The sequence below is a fragment of the Anolis sagrei genome, chromosome 6 (genome assembly GCF_037176765.1).
Source record: "Anolis sagrei isolate rAnoSag1 chromosome 6, rAnoSag1.mat, whole genome shotgun sequence".
NCBI lineage: Eukaryota > Metazoa > Chordata > Lepidosauria > Squamata > Dactyloidae > Anolis > Anolis sagrei.
This window is the reverse complement of record NC_090026.1, coordinates 120,272,252-120,272,569: the sequence shown is the minus strand read 5'-3', so window position 1 is coordinate 120,272,569 and position 318 is coordinate 120,272,252. Positions and strand designations below refer to the sequence as shown.

General features: G+C 67.3%; 1 protein-coding gene across 1 annotated transcript in view; it reads left to right on the top strand.

The window, feature by feature from the left end:
• The first annotated feature begins 252 nt into the window (after positions 1-252).
• The window catches only part of INSIG1 (insulin induced gene 1), a 15,965-nt gene continuing 15,899 nt past the window's right edge, over positions 253-318 (top strand). The window contains exon 1 of the mRNA XM_060782591.2: positions 253-318. This exon is cut by the window's right edge and continues 38 nt beyond it. The gene's annotated coding sequence lies outside the window, so the exon portion shown is untranslated.

Genomic DNA, 318 nt, shown 5'->3' with positions numbered 1-318 from the left:
CTTGCTCCCATTGGCTGGCCGGCCTCACCAGACTTGCAAAGGGACTGTTTTGGCTTGCGGATCTCAGCCAAGCCAAGCCAAGCGACTCCACTCGCCGCCTTCCCTCTTCCCCCTCCCCGCCCCGTTGTTGTCGTCGTCGTCGTCAGCTTCGGCTCGCGCTCAAAGGGGGGCGGGGCCAGGATGCTGAAGCGGCTCCGCTGGTTGGCCGGCGGCGGGGGTGTCACGTGGCTCGGCGGCGCGCGGCCTTATAAAGCCGCCAGGGCGCGTGCGCAGGAAAGGGGGGGAGGAAGGGGGGTATTTGAGTGTTTCCGCGTGGCA